This window comes from Hyperolius riggenbachi, chromosome 11, assembly GCF_040937935.1.
Source record: "Hyperolius riggenbachi isolate aHypRig1 chromosome 11, aHypRig1.pri, whole genome shotgun sequence".
NCBI classification, from domain to species: Eukaryota; Metazoa; Chordata; class Amphibia; order Anura; family Hyperoliidae; genus Hyperolius; species Hyperolius riggenbachi.
Window position 1 is genome coordinate 141043839 of NC_090656.1, and position 19617 is coordinate 141063455.

General features: G+C 44.2%; 1 protein-coding gene across 2 annotated transcripts in view; it reads left to right on the forward strand.

Annotated features, from left to right (window-relative positions):
* EML3 (EMAP like 3) overlaps positions 1-19617 on the forward strand; it is a 375337-nt gene that overhangs the window by 353721 nt on the left and 1999 nt on the right. The gene's annotated exons all lie outside the window — the stretch shown is intronic.

Sequence of the window (19617 nt, forward strand, 5' to 3'; positions counted from 1 at the left end):
TTTATTGCTACTCATTACGTCTAAATGATCTATATCTTGGGGTTTTTTTGCCACCAATTAGGCTTTTTGGGGGTCATATATGTTTTCAATAATTACTTTATTTTCTATGCATTTTAAAGGGAAAAACGAGGGGAAAATGAAAAAATACACTTTCATTCCATTAAAAAATTACACTTATTTCCATCAACTATAGTTTTAAAATTAACAAAGATACCATAGATAAAACCCACACATTTTATTTGCCCATTTGTCCCAGTGATCACAACATTAAGTAATGTTCCCAGTACAATGTATGGCGACAATATATTATTTGGAAGTAAGGGTAAATTTTTTTTGTTTTCTGTTTTCTCATTATACTCTATTAGTAATTAAAAGCCCTCATCTGCAAAAGCAACAGCAATATATAATCATGGCATACAGAATACATATTTACAGTCATTCTTTATTTGCTAAGCCCATGGAGCATCTGAACAATCAAGAAAAGCCAGAAATGTCACTATTCTGAAAACTAGAGACCCAGGCCTTCTCAGCTATACATATTCTGTAATATTTGGACGTATGTGGTTTTTCTGAAATTGCACCACAAGTTTGAAAATGTTATTTTTGTTACAGTTTTCTTCACTTTGGGGGGGGGGGGAATCACCTGACATAGGCCTTAAAAAGAAACTGCGACCAAGACTTGAACTTTATCCCAATCAGTAGCTGATACCCCCTTTTACATGAGAAATCTATTCCTTTTCACAAACAGACCATCAAAGGGTGCTGTATGGCTGATATTGTGGTGAAACCCCTCCCACAAAGAAATTCTGAGTACATACTCTCAGCTGTTTCCAACTGCCAAAACAGCAAGCAGCAGCTACATCATTTGCCAGCAGTAAAAATGTCACCATGTGATAAATGTCAGAATATAAATCAGGGATTTAAAATATTTTACAATGGGCAAACACTGACTAAATCATTTATACATAATTATTTCCAAAATGAAGCACTTTTTTTATTACAATATTTTCACTGGAGTTCCTCCAATAATACATCCCAAATTATATTCTCTTGCTTGTCAGGGTTACAATTATACCCTACATACCGTATATATAATCAGAAAACTTCTTGGGCACACAACAGATTGTTAACCACAAGTAGCACCACTGGATTTTTCAAGGCCATTTTTTGTACCATTCTTTCTTTGCAAAGCCCATGGAGCATCTGAACAATCAAGAAAAGCCATACATTTACTTATTAGTTATTTATTTATTGTATTTATAAAGCGCCAACATATTACACAGAGCTGGACATTAGTTTAGGTTACAGACAATATTTAGGGGTGACATGCAGCAAAATGACAATACCTGAATACAAGAAAGACCAGATCATGCAGCACAGTATGAGTACAAGGTAATGCTTAGTCACTGGATGGGTTCACAGTAATGGAGGTGCATGATCAGGTAGGACACAAAAGGAGGAGGACCCTGCCCAAAGGCTTACAATTTAGAGGGAGAGGTAAGGACACGAAAGGTAGGGGACCAGAGTTCAGCTGTGGGTTTAAAGCACTTGTGAGGGGTAGTAGGCCAGAGTGAAAAGGTGAGTTTTGAGGGCCTTCTTGAAGATGTTGAAGGAAGGGGCTGCCCTAATGGGTGGAGGTAGGGAGTTCCATAGTGTTGGAGCAGCTCATGAGAAGTCCTGGAGGCGTGCATGGCAGTGGGTGATGCGGGGGGGCGGTTAGGCGAAGTTCATTGGAAGAGTGGAGTGAGCAGCTAAGTGTTTACCTCTAAATAAGATCGGAAATGTAGGTTGGACAGGTTTTGTGGACAGATTTGTAGGTCAGACACAGTATCTTGAATCTGATTCTGGACTGGATAGGAAGCCAGTGGAGGGATTCAAGGAGGGGATCCGCCGTGGTGGAGCGATGGGAGCAGTGGATAATTCTGGTTGCCGCATTCACGATGGACTGCAGTGGGGCTGTTCGGGTCATAGGGAGACCAGACAGAAGGGCATTGCAGTAGTCAAGGCAGGAAATTTTGAGGGCATGGATGAGGAGTTTGGTGGTGGTGGCAGAGGTCAGGAAAGGGTGAATCTTACAGAGGTTACGAAGGTGGAAGTTGCAAGACTTTGTGAGGTTTTGGATGTGGAGAGTAAAGGAGAGTGTGGAGTCCAGGGTGACACCCAAACAGCGGGCTTGAGAGGTAGGGTGAATGGTAGTGTGGTTAACAGTGACATGCACATCTGGGAGGTTCATGGATGGCCGGGGTGGGAAGATCATAAATTCTGTTTTGTCGAGATTTAGTTTCAGGAACCTAGCGGAAATCCAGGAGGAGATGGCTGATAGGCAGGAGGAGACCTTGTCCATGGTAGTGGTGGATATGTCAGGGGTGTGGAGGTAGATCTGGACGTCATCTGCATACAGATGATAGTTAAAACCCATGGAGGAGATAACCTTGCCAATGGAGGATGTGTATAGGGTGAACAGTAGGGGGCCAAGGACCGAGCCTTGGGGGACTCCCACCAAGAGATGGTTGGGGGTGGACGAGGACTCATTTAAGGCGGTCGTGAAGGAGCGGTTGGAGAGGTAGGATGAAAGCCAGGTCAGGGCGAGATCGTGAATGCCCATGGACTGGAGGGACTGGAGGAGTAGGGGATGATCTACTGTGTCAAAAGCTGCTGAAAGGACAAGGAGGAGGAGAATGGGAGTATTTACCTTCAACTTTAGCTAAGGCAAGGTCATTGACCACTTGGTGAAAGCAGTTTCAGTTGAATGGGCAGGCCGAAATCCAGATTGCAGTGGGTCTAACAGTTAGCTGGCATTGAGGTACCTGGTCAGGCATTTGTGAACCAGACGCTCAAGGAGTTTTGAGGCAAAGGAGAGGAGGGAGATAGGGCGGTAGTTGGAGGGTAGCGAGGGGTCGAGGGAGGGTTTCTTGAGCAGGGGTAGTACAGTGGCCTGCTTGAAGTCTGAGGGGACGATGCCTGTGGATAGGGAGAGGTTGAACAGGGTAGTGAGGACTGGGGCCAATTCCGTGAAGTGAGGCTGGAGTAAATCAGAAGGGATGGGGTCAAGGGGGGAAGTAGTGGTATGGGAAGTCTGCAGTAGGTGGTTGACTTCCTCGGTGGTAGTAGGAGTTAAGGATGTGAGGGGAGGATAGGGTGGAGGAGGAGCTGGTTGGGAGGGCATGGGAGGTGAAGATTGGAGATTGGATATTTCCTGCCGGATGGAGACAATTTTGTTGGTGAAGTGGGTGGCTAAATCTGTGGCAGAGAGGGAGGAAATGGAGGGTGGGTGGGGGGGGGTTTAAGCAGAGAGTTGAAAGTGGCAAAAAGACGCCGGGGGTTGGAAGCTTGTGCTCCGATGAGCTTGGATGAGCTTCGCATGAGCAAGGGCAGTGTGGAACTGCAGCAGGTTAGTCTTGTACTGTGGGAAATCCTGGTTAAGTCTAGTTTTCCTCCATTTCCGTTCAGTGGCATGTGTTTTCCCCTGGAGGTTGCGAGTATGGGTAGTGCGCCAGGGCTGGGGGTTAGGGGGTCGGTTGCGGCGAAATATTGGTGGAGCAATAAATGTCACCATTCTGAAAACTAGAGACTCAGGCCTTCTCAGATATACAGGGAGTGCAGAATTATTAGGCAAGTTGTATTTTTGAGGAATAATTTTATTATTGAACAACAACCATGTTCTCAATGAATCCAAAAAACTAATTAATTATCAAAGCTGAATATTTTTGAAAGTAGTTTTTAGTTTTAGCTATTTTAGGGGGATATCTGTGTGTGCAGGTGACTATTACTGTGCATAATTATTAGGCAACCTAACAAAAAACAAATATATACCCATTTCAATTATTTATTTTTACCAGTGAAACCAATATAACATCTCAACATTCACAAATATACATTTCTGACATTCAAAAACAAAACAAAAACAAATCAGTGACCTTTCTTTGCAAGGACACTCAAAAGCCTGCCATCCATGGATTCTGGCAGTGTTTTGATCTGTTCACCATCAACATTGCGTGCAGCAGCAACCACAGCCTCCCAGACACTGTTCAGAGAGGTGTACTGTTTTCCCTCCTTGTAAATCTCACATTTTATGATGGACCACAGGTTCTCAATGGGGTTCAGATCAGGTGAACAAGGAGGCCATGTCATTAGTTTTTCTTCTTTTATACCCTTTCTTGCCAGCCACGCTGTGGAGTACTTGGACGCGTGTGATGGAGCATTGTCCTGCATGAAAATCATGTTTTTCTTGAAGGATGCAGACTTCTTCCTGTACCACTGCTTGAAGAAGGTGTTTTTCATAAACTGGCAGTAGGACTCCATTCTCAACCCGAAAAGGCCCCACAAGCTCATCTTTGTTGATACCAGCCCAAACCAGTACTCCACCTCCACCTTGCTGGCGTCTGAGTCGGACTGGAGCTCTCTGCCCTTTACCAATCCAGCCCCGGGCCCATCCATCTGGCCCATCAAGACTAACTCTCAATTCATCAGTCCACAAAACCTTACAAAAATCAGTCTTGAGATATTTCTTGGCCCAGTCTTGACGTTTCAGCTTGTGTGTCTTGTTCAGTGGTGGTCGTCTTTCAACCTTTCTTACCTTGGCCATGTCTCTGAGTATTGTACACCTTGTGCTTTTGGGCACTCCAGTGATGTTGCAGCTCTGAAATATGGCCAAACTGGTGGCAAGTGGCATCTTGGCAGCTGCACGCTTGACTTTTCTCAGTTCATTGGCAGTTATTTAGCGCCTTGGTTTTTCCACACGCTTTTTGCGACCCTGTTGACTATTTTGAATGAAACGCTTGATTGTTCGATGATCACGCTTCAGAAGCTTTGCATTTTTAAGAGTGCTGCATCCCTCTGCAAGATATCTCACTATTTTTGACTTTTCTGAACCTGTCAAGTCTTTCTTTTGACCCATTTTGCCAAAGGAAAGGAAGTTGCCTAATAATTATGCACACCTGATATAGGGTGTTGATGTCATTAGACCACACCCCTTCTCATTACAGAGATGCACATCACCTAATATGCTTAAAGGGAAGGTTCAGGGACATTTGGTAAAAAATAAAAATCCGAATCCACTTACCTGGGGCTTCCTCCAGCCCGTGGCAGGCAGGAGGTGCCCTCGGCGCCGCTCCGCAGGCTCCCGGTGGCCGACCCGACCTGGCCAGGCCGGCGGCCAGGTCGGGCCTCTTCTGCGCTCCATTGTGCGGTCCACGCCGGCGCGCTGACGTCATCGGACGTCCTCCGGGCTGTACTGCGCAGGCTCAGAACTACTGAGCCTGCGCAGTACAGCCCGGAGGACGTCTGATGACGTCAGCGCGCCGGCGTGGACCGCACAATGGAGCGCAGAAGAGGCCCGACCTGGCCGCGGGCCTGGCCAGGTCGGGTCGGCCACCGGAGACCACCGGGAGCCTGCGGAGCGGCGCCGAGGGCACCTCTTGCCTGCCACGGGCTGGAGGAAGCCCCAGGTAAGTGGATTCGGATTTTTATTTTTTACCAACTGTCCCTGAACCTTCCCTTTAATTGTTAGTAGGCTTTCGAGCTTATACAGCTTGGAGTAAGACAACATGCATAGAGAGGATGATGTGGTCAAAATACTCATTTGCCTAATAATTCTGCACTCCCTGTACATATTTTGTAACATTTGTACTTATGCTGTTTTTCTGAAATTGCACCATAAGTTTGAAAATTGTATTTTTAAACAGTTTTCTTCATGACATGACATAAGCCTCTAAAATAATACATCCCAAATTATATTCTCTTGCTTGTCACGGTTAAAATTATACACTATATACATAATCAGATAGCTTCTTGGGCACACAACAGACTGTTAACCACAATTAGCACCACTTGATTTTTCAAGGTCATTTTTTGCACCAAAAGTAATACAGTCATTCTTTCTTAGCAAAGCCTCCTGAGTCTCAGAACATTCAATACAGGTCATAAACCTCACCATTCTCAAAACTAGAGACGCAGGCCTACTCATATATACATATTTTGTAACATTTGGATTCATGCAGTTTTGCTGAAATTGCACCACAACATTCAAAATGGTATTTTTTATAGTTTTTTTTTTCATTTTGGTACTTAAAGAGGAACTTCAGCCTAAACAAACATACTGTCATTAAGTTACATTAGTTATGTTAATTAAAATAGATAGATAATATAATCTCTTACCCACCCTGTTTTAAAAGAACAGGCAAAGGTTTGTGATTTCATAAGGGCAGCCATCTTTTTGGTTGAAAGAAGGTCACAGGGAGCATGAGACACAGTTCCAACTGTCCTGTGTCCTGATTACCCCTCCCAATTGCTAGGCAACTTGAATAACAACATAGGAAATCCCATCATGCTTTGCACAGCATCAGGGGGAAAAAGCCCGGGCAGTTTTCTTTGATGGGGCGGAGCTTAGCTAAAAATGCAGCTAAAAATGAGACTTCTATAAGGGCCCGTTCTTACCTGAGCGGGAATCGCGCGATTCCCGCTCACGGCAAACCGCTAGCGGTTCTTCAAGAACCGCTACACAATGTAGTGAGTGGCAGTGTTCTCACTGCCGCGGTTGCGGTTAGCGATAACCGCAACTGCGCTGCATGCAACGGTTTGCCGGCGACGGGCGTTCCGCGATTAGCGATCGTGATTAGCGTGCACAGCACGCTAATCGCGATCGCTCCAAAACCGCCACAGTGTCCAGGGATTTTTCCGCACTAGTCGCGGGAAAATCACTCCCGCAAAACGCAGCCGGTAATCGCTGGCGTTCTGCGATTTTAAGTGTGAACAGGCCCTAAGAAAAACAAAGTTCTGATGCTGTGAAACTGTTAAAGAAACACCAAGCCTTTTCAGTTCTGCTGAGTAGATTTTTAGTCTGGAGGTGCTCTTTAAAATAATTCATATGACATAGGACCACAGCCCTCAAATAACCCAAATTTTATTCTCTTGTTTGTCACAGTTAGAATGATACCCTATATACATAATCAGATAGCTTTTTGGGCACGCAGCACATCGTTAACCACAAGTAGCAGCAATCGATTTTTCAAGGCCATTTTTTGCACCAAAAGTAATTCAGTCGTTCTTTATGTGAAAAGCCCATGGACTATCTGAACAATCAAGAATGGCCATAAATGTCCCCATTCTGAAAACAAGAGACCCAGGCCTACTTAGATATACATATTTTGTAACATTTAGACTTATGAGGTTTTGCTAAATTTTGACCATAACTTTGTAAATGGTATTTTTTACAGGTTTTTTTTCACTTTCTCACAAAAAAAATAATTCACATTACATAGTGCCCCAGCCCTCAAACATCCCACATTCTATTCTCTTGTTTGTCACAGTTAAAATGATCCACCATTTGCATAATCAGATAGCTTTTTGTGCACACAGCAGACTCTTAACCACAAGTTGCACCAATGGCTTTTTCAAGGCCAATTTTCTCCCTAAAGTGTCATTCTTTTTTTAAGCCTGGTACACACTTTCAATTAAGAATGATCGATCACTGACCAATTGTACCATCTTCCCATGTAGTATGAGAGTCAACAAATATTGAATAGTATGAGCAGATTGTGTAGGTAAACCCTCATACTGTAGTATGAGGGTTTACCTACACAATCTGCTCATATTAATATTATTCAAGATTCTATATTAGAGGAGGTAAAATTGGTCAGTGATTGGACAATAATAATTGAAAATAGGTACCAGGCTTAAGCAAAACATACTGAGGGCTTATACAATTTTTTCAGGAGACAGAATATAAACTGGAACGCACATTGAATTTTGATTGGCCAATTTTACTACATCCAAATAGTATGAGGACTAACAGATTGTAAATACTATTAACAAAAATTGTGCAGGCAAGCTCTCATACTACATGGGAGTACATCAATGTCTCTAAACATAAACACATATTGGTACTCACAATTGTAGAAGCTGTAGAAACGTGGAAGTCAGAAGTTGTTCGGCAGCCATGTCAAGGGTTCAAAGGTGTTTGGCAGCCATGTCAAGGGTTCAAAGGTGTTCGGCAGCCATGCCAGGGGTTCAAAGGTGTTCGGCAGCCCTGCCAGGGGTCAGATTGTGGTTGGTCATTTGTGTCAGCGGCCAGAGTGTGGTTCAGCAGCTGGTCCAGAGGACAGAGGGTGGTTAGGCAGCCCTGCCAGGGGTCAGAGTGTGGTTGGTCATCCGTGCCAGAGGCCAGAGTGTGGTTCAGCAGCTGGTCCAGAGGTCAGAGAGTGGTTAGGCAGCCATGCTAGGGTCAGAGTGTGGTTGGTCATCCGTGCCAGAGGCCAGGGTGTGGTTCAGCAGCTGGTCCAGAGGGCAGTTCGTCAGCAATGTCAGAAGTCTGAGAGTGGTCATTAGTCATTCCAGAGGTCGAATTCCAAAAAGTGGTTGTCAGCCATGCCAGAGGTCAAATCCGGAAAGTCAAGTAAAGTTCAATGGTAACATAAACATTTGGGCAGTGAAAGGGTAAAAAGAAAAAAAAAACAACTAAAAATTAAGGACTGTGTGGTAGGTTTCAAAGCAGGGATTAAGGCATAGTGCTGTTTTTGATGGACATTTCGGACAATGATACTGGGTGTCCTTTCTAATTCCATGTTTCCGGCAAACTCTGCATCTTTTTTGGGGGTATTGTTTTGATGGAGTGGGGCAGGAAAATGATTTCCACCAAACCTAGCGACGTTTTCAGAATGAAGTTGGTCTGGGTTTGGGGCACGTTGTCCAGTTTCAAATAAAAGAGATCTTATTATAGCCTCCTGGAACCTTGCCTGATATGTTGTAGAAGATGAAGGTGTTTTGTAGGCACAACTGAAACAGTATAGAGCCACTTTTTGTACCAGGCCTTCCTTTTCCTGTCGAGCCTGTATGGTGACAAAACCTGGTCGGACAAGTCCACTGCCCCCATGAATTTGTTGTACTCTGTGATGGCCAGTGGTTTCACGATTTCTTATGTACAAGACCTCACCATTCTTGTTTCCTCAGAGTGGATGGTGGTGAGGACTAAAACATCCCGCTTGTCTTTAAATTTTAAGGCAAGCAACTCATTGCTCCTTTGGCTGAAGGTTTCCTCTCTCTTTAGTTTTTTGCGTACAACCTCTGATGGCAGGCCTTTCCTATTTGCCCTGACAGTTCCACAGGCTGGAGTCTGGACAGAAAATAAATGCTTAAAAAGTGGGACACTTGTATAAAAATTGTCCACGTACAGGTGGTACCCTTGGTGGAGTAGAGGGTTGAGCAGGTCCAGGACTATCTTCTCTTTTGTACCCATGTAGAGAGGGCATCCAGGAAGCTCTATCAAGCTGTCCTTCCTTTCATAGATTTTAAATTTGAAGGTATACCCACTCCCACTTTCACACAGCGTGTAGAGTTTAATCCCATACTGTGACTTTTTGTTTGGTATGTACTGCTTGATTGCTAGCCTCCCGTGGTATGGGATTAGGGACTCATCTATTGTTATTTTCTGCTCCGGCACGTAAGCTTCTGCAAACAATTTATTTAAATGGTCGATGAAGGGCCTCAATTTAAATAATCTGTTGTGGGCTGGGTTGTCATGGGAAAGGTCGTCTGCATTATTGCTAAAATGCAAGCAGGTTAGCAGCATTTGGAAGCGGCATCTGGATATTTCGGCTGAATAGATTGGGATACAGTGGATTGGATCTTTTGTTCAGTACATTTGTTGCTCAGGTTTTGGACAAAGGGCCATGTTGAAGATTAAACCCAAAAACATTTGAAATCCCGGGTAGTTACAGGGGTCCAGTGTGCCGCTAAAACAGAGGTGGGCTTGGCCGTTATACGTTGGTGGGCATATATATTTGTCTGATAATGAAGGGAGAGGTGAGGCTAAGCCAGCACTGCAAAAGGGATTGTTTATTGAAAAATGAATAAAATCACTCACAGTCAGCATACAGTCCTTAGATGCAAAGCGGATATAGTGGGAGCCAGGTCTGTGTCCCCCTGCGGACATCCGTTTCGCGCTAACAGCGCTTGTTCACCGCAATGGGTGCGGCATCAGCGTGGATTACATACCCACGTGACGGCGGCACTTTCGCCTATGTCAGCTGGCCACGCCCCCAGTTTCCATGTCAACCACGACGGCCACTCATCCTATCTTGTGGACAGGGAGCGTCCTTGTAATTAAGTAACAAGGAGTCCACGCACCGGCGTATACCGCCGCACTAGCCGGCGCCCAGCCTCCATGCGAATTGTAGGCATACATAGGGTATGCATATGGAGAGAACGCGTACTGTATTAGAGGTTCATGCAACCACACGTGCGCATGGGGGTACGGACGGCTGCGGCACAGTCTAACACGCCGGTGCACAGAACCCCAGCACCAGTTTGTTTAGACATAAAAACTGACAATAAGCTTAAAGAGAACCTGTACAGAGTAAAAAATATTTAAAATAAACACATGAGGTAACTTCAAATGATCATTACATAGTAACCTTGCCATCAGTTCCTTTCAGAAGCTCACCATTTTCTTCTGACAATAATCCCTTCCAGTTCTGACAATATTTTGTCAGATCTGAAATATATCAGTTGCTGTCAGTAAAATATCAGTTGCTGTCAGTTATAGCTGAGAGGAAAACTGATGTACCAGGTAATGTTCATGTTTCCCTATGGCTCAAGTGGGCGATGTTACAGTTTAACTGTGTGCTGACCAGAAAGCTGTTATGAGTAATGGCCATTTTCTAAATGGAGGACGGAAAATTCCCCTGATCACAGTGAACAAACAGGACGCGGGACAGGAGAAAGACACTGAGGAGTAGACTACATGGAAGGTAAGTATGACTTGTGTATGCTTATTTTGACTTTTAATTTTCAGTTCAGGTTTTCTTTAAGGAGAGGAGGCGGCCAAATGCAAAAGCATTAAAAGAGGGTGGGAGGGAAGAGAGGGGAAAACGAGAGGAGGAAGAAGGGAAAGGGAATGGAAAAGGAGGGAGGAGGGAAAAAGGAAGGCAGCTAAGGTTCCTAAGAGAAGAACGTGTGACAAAAAAGGCTGCACATGCATGTGCAGCAGAAATAAAGGTAACACAGCTGCACAAGCATGTGCAGCATAAAAGACAAGACAATAAAGCAAAGGAAAGCCCAGGAACCTGTATAGTTAGATCTTCCAAGGGGTGCAAGTTTAATATCTCGCATGTGCCCTACATTAAATGAATGTATATAGAGGGACACATGCGGGAGGAAGAAACTAGAGAAGCAAAAAGAGGCGTCAATGGTTGTTTTGTGTGTTCATTTCTCTAGGAAACAAGATGGCTCATTCTTGTCGTTAAGTCCGAGGGGTCCAAGGGCATTGATTCGCATGATCCATCTGGCCTCATGCTGTAACAGAGTACGTTCTCTGTCACCCCCTCGGTGTGTAAAGGATATATTTTTCAGGGCAAAGAATCTTAAGCAGTCAGGGTTTCTTCCATGGCACTGGGCCATATGCTCTATTAGTCTAGTACATTTGTCCTTAGATTTAAGGGAGCGAAGATGTTCTTTAATTCTGGTCTGCATTTCTCGGGTAGTTTGCCCAATGTACAATTTATTGCACAGACACAGTAGGCAGTAGACCACACATTTAGATCTGCATGAGAGGACATCCTTGATCTTCACCGGAGTGCCCCCCAACATATGTGATCCATATTTAAGGATCTGGTTACATATGCAACACGTCCCACAGCGGTAATTGCCTGGTTGTTTGAAGGTATTTAGCCAGTTGGTAGACTGTGGCTTCTTATATTCACTGCTAGTTAGCATGTCACCCAAGGTGGGGGCTCTCCTAAATGTTACTAGGGGGCATAGAGGTAACATTTGACAGAAGTGGATCCCCCTGCAGAAGGTGCCAGTTTTTACGAATAGTTTCTTTAATGGTGGTCGCAATTGGTGAGTATTCAAATGCGAACACTTGCCTGGTATTAGTACCAGGGCAGTTTCTTGAAGTCCCATATTGGCGTCTTCTTTTAGTCAGTTCGCTTCTTGGTCTAAGAAAGGCTTTCTCTTTTGCCTCCTCTAGCAACACAGGATCATACCCTCTAGATTGCAGTCGTGCTTTCAACTCTTCTGCTTGCTCGAGATATTCAGAGTCTTTACTGTTATTCCTTCGAAGGCGTAAAAATTGCCCATAGGGAATTGATTTCGTCACACAAGGCGGGTGAAAACTCTTTCTGTGCAAGATTGAATTTGTGGCCCTACTTTTTCGATAGCCTTTTGTCACCAGATGGTCATTATGGATTACAATTTCAAGGTCGAGGAAGTTAATATGACACGTGCCTATCTCCACTGTAAATTTCATATTGATTTGATTGTCGTTCAGATATTCTATGAAGGAGGAAAACTCTTGCTCAGTACCTGACCAGAACACCAGGACGTCGTCCACGTACCTCGACCATCTCCGCAGGCACCCACGGAACGATTTGGCACTGCCATGCACGCAAATCTCCCAGCGAGCTAGGAAGAGATTCGCATACATGCAGGCCACCGCCGTTCCCATGGTGGTGCCAGACACCTGACGGTACCACTTCTCCCTAAACAGGAAGGAGTTATGGGTGAGGACAAACCGCAGACATTCGCAGATGTAATCACAGTGTTCGTCCGTACGTGTGCCGCGCTTGAGAAAAGACTCAACGGCCGCAATACCCTCCTCGTGTGGTATCCGACTATCCAGGCTGACCACATCGATGGTGGCCAGCCTGTCCCCCGCACGCCAAACCAAATTATTGACGCCGTCGAGTACATCTATGGTGTCGGCGAGGTGCGACGGCACTAATGACAATAATGGTCTAAGGAGATGGTCGAGGTACTTTGATAGCCTCTCGGTAATCGAACCGATACCGGAGACTATCGGACGTCCTGGTGGTCTGGTCCTAGATTTATGTATTTTGGGTAACAAGTACCACACCGGGAATCTTGGATTTTCCGGCAGTAATTCGTCTGCCATCTTCTTGGTTAAGAAGCCTGCCTCCACACCTCTGCGAAGCAGGGATCGTAGTGCGGATATATATTTCCATGTTGGATTGCAACTCAATGGTTGGTATACTGTAATATCCAGAAGTTGGCTCATTGCTTCTTCTTCATACTGGGTTCTAGTCATGAGAACGAGGTTGCCCACCTTGTCCGCTTGCTTCAAAATTAAATCGTCCCTTGCTTTTAACCATTTTAGGGCAGATAGTTCTCCTTGAGTCAGGTTGGTGGGCTCTTCCCTATAGACCAATGCTTTTATTTCTCTTAGGACAATCCTTTGGAAGCTGTCTATACTGGAGCCGGGGGTGGTGGGGAAGGGTGCAATCGATCTGCATGGTCTAAAGGATCCATGGGTTTCTGATAGAAGTATGGGATCACTTGTTTGTTTCTCGTTCTCCTCTAATAGGTCCAGCAAGGTTTTCAGTGTCGTCCTCCATATTATGACTTTCCTTCCTTGGGTCAGGGGCAAAAAAGCCTAATAGTAGTGTAATGAATAGCAGAGATGCCACCGTGCGGTCTGGCGGCGGGGCGGCTGTCTCCGCGTTCAGACCGGCGGTTTCCGCACAGCAACATGTGTCTGGTTTGTCTGGACCTTCTAGTGCACACAGATGGAGAGCTATGCGTGCGCGCGCCAGGCGACAGGACATTTATACCAGCAGAAGGGGAATCAGCTGATCAGGAGCAGCACAGCACTGCAAGTATATATAGATCTTGCTTGTCAGTTGCTGGTTGTCTGCCGTTGCAAATACTTACGTGTGAGCACTCAGACCTCAGTCAGATCCTACAGTGTGTTAGAACCAGGTGGACCTGGGAATTCACACTTAGCCAGATTACGCTATTGTTATATGCTGTGTTATATCTTAGACCAGTTCCAGGGTGTTGAGACCAAGGACCTCACACCCAAGCTTAGGATTACTGTGTCATTGCTGTGTTATATCTTAGACCAGTTCCAGGGTGTTGAGATCAAGGACCTCACATCCAAGCTTAGGATTACTGTGTCATTGCTGTCTTATATTTTAGACCAGTTCCAGGGTGTTGAGACCAGTTCCAGGGTGTTGAGACCAAGGACCTCACACCCAAGCTTAGGATACTGTGTTATTCTTTAGACTAGTTCCTGGGTGTCGAGACCAAGGACCTCACACCTCAGACTAGGATTGTGCTTTATATCTGTCTTTGTACCTTATCTGCTCGTGTGTTGCCGACCTGGCCTGCCCGACCTTTCTGGCTGTCACTCATCCCTTGAGTGTTCAGTCTGTCTGTACTACCCGTGACACTATTCCACCAAGTGTCAGTTAGCTGCAAGGACCTTCTGCTCCTCAGAGAGTCCTTCCTGCAGTACAGCCAGGGGCCTCTATTCCTTAGGAGTCCTCTGGCTGCAGTACAGTCTAAATCCCAGTTTACCAGGGAATCACTGGCTGCCAGATTATCGCTATCTCCTTTCTTAGGAGATAGTCCCTGCACAGCCGAGGGCCACCTGCCCCTCAGGTGGTTCCTGGCCGAGCTGCCTGTGTCTCCCGCCTCACGGGAGATAGCCTACAGTTACACCAAACGCTTACACTTCATTAGGTGTCCAGAGGTTAGTCATACTTGTATTATTGGTGATTCTGCAGATCATCAATAATCAGGTATAAATCTGTATTGTTGGTGATACTGCAGATCACCAATAATCAGATTCTCTCTGTGTGCTGACACCAATCATTACAAGTAGTCCTGGTATTGTCCTGCAACTTCTCTTTACGTGCAAAGAAAGGTCTTATGTTAAATTGTCTAACTCCCTTATAAAGATCTATCTCAAGCTATACAGGATCAAACTTTCGAGTGATGGAATAATTGAGTCCCTTTTGCAGTAAGCTCTTGCAGCCATCTGTAATTTTGATTCCTGCAATGTTCACAATCTCTAGTTCTAAGATATTCTCTATTCCTGGGTCCTTTGCCTCTTGCCTCCACGTCTCGCCCTCCAAGACCGACCATCCCTCTAAATCACCTGCTTCTGCATTCTTCCTGCGGTGCTTGCGCCCTCCCCTGCGGAGTCTGCGCCCAAAGGGACTGATGCACATTGTTGGGCATTTTCCCCAAAGGTTTGGGAGATTCCTGTTATGGATGGTTTAATTGGTCTTGGTGAGGGCCTCGTCAGTTTTTTCTTTTCGTCTCCACTGGTATTGGAACCGGAGTCGGTGGTCCAATACCCCCCAATACCCTCTTGGTTTTCTATTCCTGCGAGGTTGTCCTGTCCTCTGTGACAGAGGTGCCTGGCTCTTCTACTGACCACATATGCCATTGCTCCGTTGTTATTGCCTGATGAAGCGGGATCAAACCTGCGAAACGCATTGCACATTTGCAGTTCATAAATAAAATATATTGACTGCCTTTACTACAGTCGTTGTGTGTCTACTTGGAGCAGGTAAGTCCACCACTACCTCCCCTATATACCAAGAATTTGGTTTTTAAGCTTATTTACCTTCCTTTTATCCTCTTGGCACCTCTGTTCTCCTACTTCACAAGATGGATACAGTGTTTGTAAACTTTTTAATGAATGAGCACTGCCATTGGCTAAGGCAGTGCTCATTCAAACTTTTGGGCACTTTGATTGGTGATGGGAATGTCCATTCCTATTCACCAGTCCCCGAGCAAAATAACAGTGGCGGGTGCGCGCTCGTTAACACGCGCGATTGCACCCAATTAGCATAATAAAGAAGATACGCTTAACTATGCTCCTGATCCATCCATGACGTTAATAGGGGCGTAGTTAAGCATGCGTGGAATCCGGAAGTGGTTACATTTTAAGATTTTTGCAACAGAAGTTCTTTAACCCTTTGCACTCGTATGTCCCGCATAGCGGAACATAAGGAAAAGCCAGATGCGCTTGTATGTCCCGCTATGGGCGACATCCCTGCAGCGGCGGTTTGCAATGCATCGGGACCGCCGCAAACCACCGATCACCATGTGACTGTGTGTGGGCATGTATTACTACATGCCCACACTGTCCGTGCCCCCAAGCCCCATACCTTCTTTCCCCCATCAGCACTAGAGGGAAATGACATTTAGATTTAAAAGTCACTTCCTTTTCTTTCCTGTTTTTTTTGTTTTTTTTTTTTAATAAAAAGTAGTTGCTGGTTCATTTTTGCAGATTCCATTCTGCAAAAAAATGAAAAATAATTGCAGATTATTTTTTTTCTTCAGATTGCCTGCAAAGTAGTAAATATAATGAATGGCATCCTATGGGATGGACTGGGGGAGGGTGTAAATAGTAGCCATTATCTGAATAGGTCTGGGTCTCTAGTTTTCAGACTAGTGACATTTATGGCTTTTCTTGACTGTTCAGACAATCCATGGGCTTTGTTAAGAAAGAATGACTGTATTACTTTTGGTGCAAAAAAATGGCCTTGAAAAATCAATTGGTGCTGCTCATGGTTAACAGTGTATTGCGTGGACAAAAAGCTATCTGATTGTGTACATAGGGTATCATTTTAACAGTGACTAGCAAGAGAATAACATTTGGTGTGTTTGAGAGCTGAGGCCTAAGTCATTCAAATTTTTTTGTGTGACAAACTGAAAAAAAAATGTAAAAAATACCATTTTCAAAGTTATGGTACAATTTTAGCAAAACCGCATAAGTACAAATGATACAAAATAGGTATATTTGAGTAGGCCTGCGTCTCTAGTTTTCAGAATGGTGACATTTATGGCTTTTCTTGACTGTTCAGACACTCCATGGGCTTTTCTAAAAAGAATGACTGTATTTCTTTTGGTGCAAAAAATGGTCTTGAAAAATCAATTGGTGCTGCTTATGGTTAAGTGTGTATTGTGTGGCCAAAAAGCTATCTGATTATGTATACATGGTATCATTTTAATCATGACAAGCGAAATAATAGAGTTTGGGGTGTTTGAGATCTGAGGCCTGTGACATTTGAATTTTTTTAGCTGCAAACTGAATGAGAAGCAATAAAATTGTTATTTTCATATACTTTGTAAGAAAATAAAACACTTGTAAAAAAAAAAAAAAAAACTAAAGTGACAAAATTAAAAAGAGAATGCATAAATATTTACTTTAACCTTCCTGGCGGTAACCCCGAACGTAGTTCTGGGTAAGCAGCACAGGAGGTCTTCTCAGGCCCTGCTGGGCCAATTTGCGCAAATTTTTTTTTTCTGCGTGAGCACACCGATCTCCGCCTCCCTGCGCCGATTAGCCGCTATCCACCGCGCCACAGAGCCCCCCCCTAGACCCCTGAGGGGTGGATCGGGACTCCCTTAGACGTCACGACGTCCATGACGTCATCCCACCCCGACGGGGGAAGCCCTTCAGGAAATCCCGTTCTTTGAAGGTGATTTCTTGATCGCCGATCGCCGGAGGTGATAGAAGAGGGTAGGGGGATGCCACTGCACAGCAGCTATCATGTAGCGAGCCCTAGGCTCTCTACATGATTTAAAAAAAAAAAAAAAAAAATCAAAAAAAGTCTGCGCTGTCCCCTGGCAGTTTTTAATAGACCGCCAGGAGGGTTAAAGCCTCAGTTTTTTGAATTTGTATGCCATGAGGGTGTATTACTCTTACTTTTGCTAAAAGGGGTTGTAATCATTGGTAGTGTGCAATGAGAAAACGAAAACCACAACATCGAAAAATACACCTTTATTTCCAAATAACATATTGTCACTATACTTTGTACTAGGGACATTTTGATAACCAGGACAAATAGGCAGATAAAACGTGTGAGTTTTATGTATGGTAGCATTGTTTATTTGTGTATTTTTCATTTTTTTCCTTGTTTTTCCTTTTAAAATGCATAAAAAGTAAAGTAATTACTGAAAACAAATATCACCCCCAAAAAGCCTAATCTGTAGGGAAAAAAACAAGGTATAGATCATTTTGTTGTGATAAGTATTGAAAAAGTTATTGGCAAATGAAAGGTAAGAGCATTGGCAGGTGAAAATTGCTATGGTCCGTTAGGGTAAAAACCATTGGGGGTGAAGTGGTTAATAGAGGCATATGTTTAAAAGGAGAGAGTGAAATGTTATAGAGAACTACAATACTGTGGGTGGAAAGAGGAAGAGATATCCCCATGCTCTCATTATCAACTGTGTATTGACTTCCTGTTAGTTTAGTAATACTGATAAGAGGTCTACGGTGTCTCTTTTCAATGAGAATGCACTCAAAATAAAATAAAATGATGCCCATTCCGTAATTCCAGTTTAATGAGACCCAGAGACGAAGATTATACTAAATTTATACATACCTGGGGTTTCCTCGAGCCCCATCAGCCTGGATCGCTCCCACGCCGCTGCCTCTGTCCGCCGGTACCGGGTACCGTAATTTCGGCCAGTCGACGCAAGCGCTCCCTCCGTACTGCGCAGGCATATGCGTACAAAGCTGGAGGGAGCCCCTGTGCATGCGTACAACTGGCCACATCCGGCGGAAGTGACGGGACCCGGTACCGGCGATAGAGGCAGCGGAGGATGGCGGCGTGGGAGCGATCCACGCTTATGGGGCTGGCAGAAGCCCCAGGTATGTATAAACTCTTTTTTTTATTTTTCAACTACCCTTCGCCTCTGGTTCCCTTTAAGGTGCAAGACCAGTGAGTTTATTTTTTTTTATAGCCTCTACTTACTACAGGGTTCGTTTTTAAAGACACTGATCACTTGACCTGAGAAAGCAGGCAGGGATCAGAGAAATGTGTTTTCTTTGTAACGTGTCCAGTAAAATCACCTATTTATTCTTTAAAAGCTATATAAATATTTTCTTATGAGCTACACCTCCTACTTTTAAGAAATCTATTTCAAACAAACACCATTGTCATTGGGGCACCTCCTCTATCCTTATAATTTATAAAGTAGTCTAATAATTCAGGTTCAGGAAAAGCAATACAGTTTTTGTCATTACTACATGTGGGGTTGATGTGGCTGTGTAATATTTAAAGCTATAGGCTTGCTATACACCAGCAGTTCTGGATGCTTGCCTGGCTTGCAGGGACGAAAAGAGATAATTTGCATATTCAGTAGTGGTGCATTGTGGGTAACCACAAATGTTCACTTATAGCTGAATTATTGCAAGTTTCCTTCTGTTCTAAGAAGGCAAATTTCACCAAGCATTGCTTATTAGTAGGAGGGCTTTTCGGTCTCTTTTATCCTACATTCCTAAGGCCTGGAACCCACTACAAAACGCTAGCGCTAATTGAATTCGCTAGCGTTTTGTATGAGCAGTTTGTAAGCAATTTCATGAGCGCTTTAGTGAGCGATTTTAGAAAGTGTAATCAATTTGGCAGCGGTTGTGTAGCGATTAGCGTTTTAAAGTCTGATTGGTCCTTTCAATTATTTTTAATTTGGTTACAGTGTACATTGACTTTAAAACGCTAGCAAAATCGTTCCGTGCAAGTTTTGATGAGTGATTACGCCAGTGATTATATACTTTACATTGAAGTGCAAACGCAAACAAAATGCTGCATGTCCTGCGTTTGCGATTTTGCTAATCGCAATCGCTTCTGTGGAATTTGCACCATCCATTTACATTGGCAGAGCGTTTAGGGAAATCGCTAGCGATTTATCACGCTCCGTAAACGCTCAAAAAAAATCGCTCTAGTGGGTTCCAGCCCTGATGGTTTGGGTCACCCCGAGCTGCTTGGTTACTCTGACATTATTAATAAAACTGTAAATGCCATAAGGTTGTCCACATTCCATGTTTTACTTTACGTATTACTTTCCATATTAAAAGGTGAA